Raw genomic sequence first — 1,000 nt, forward strand, 5'->3', positions numbered from 1 at the left:
GGTGCCAACCAGGCTGAATACTTCACACATGTCCTCCTCTCTCCTGGACATCATATCGGCCGCGAGTGCCAGCATGCTCCTGGCCTCAGTGTCACCCATCCTGATGGCCATGACTGACCACCAGTGAGAGGACACCTAGGTTAGGGAGTGAGGCTCTGTGCTGGGAATACTTGCAAGTACAGGATCCTGGCCATGGGAGGGGCCCCAGCCAACTGGAGGGGAGACCCGGGCTGGCCCAGGACACCAGAGGCAGGGCTAGCATCCATCGCTCTGTAGGAGATGGCCGGGGGCACTAGGGCACAGGCCAGCAGGCTTCTCCCCTCCCCTCTAGGCCCAACCTGATCTCAACCCAAAATGAGAACCAGCCCAGCAGCTTCTGAGTGTCCTGACTCAGTCCAGACAGAGCTACTGGTAAGCAGCAAGGGAGAAGGCAGCAGCCCTAGAGGAGGTTTCTGGTGACAGATGGCTTTTGGTGTTCAGTCTCAGCACATGAGAGAGGCTGGGAGGTGGCCTGGCTGACCAAATGCTAGTGTAGGTCGAGAGGACAGCTTAGCACAGGCTAAAACCATGGTGCCAATCTTTGATTTCCAGGTGGGCCTGGGGTGGGGGGAGCGGGTAGGACCCACCTCTGGCTTGTTTGTTGTGTCCCCAGCACCAAGCACAGTGTCTGGCAGAAGGCCCCTGGGCTCTCTGTGGTACTACATTCTGACTACTGGGTCAGTGAATGAATAGTAAGTGAACAGGTCACCCCTTAAGCTCCAGACCAGAGGTGAGGGCAGGAATAGAGCGTGGTAACCCAACTTGCCTGCCTAGCAGGACAGAGAGGGGACAGAGGCACTTCTTTACCAGATCTGCCCTCTGCCACCCTGCAGTGGTCTGACAGGTGTGCTCTGGCAGAGAGGGGCACAGCAGGGGAAGCACTCTGACCTGTCACAGGCGGGTGCTCCACTCACAGGTGCACCCTCGGAAAACACCTAAGACCTGGAGGGCAGGTAGCACT

This window comes from Manis pentadactyla, chromosome 4, assembly GCF_030020395.1.
Source record: "Manis pentadactyla isolate mManPen7 chromosome 4, mManPen7.hap1, whole genome shotgun sequence".
Taxonomy (NCBI): domain Eukaryota; kingdom Metazoa; phylum Chordata; class Mammalia; order Pholidota; family Manidae; genus Manis; species Manis pentadactyla.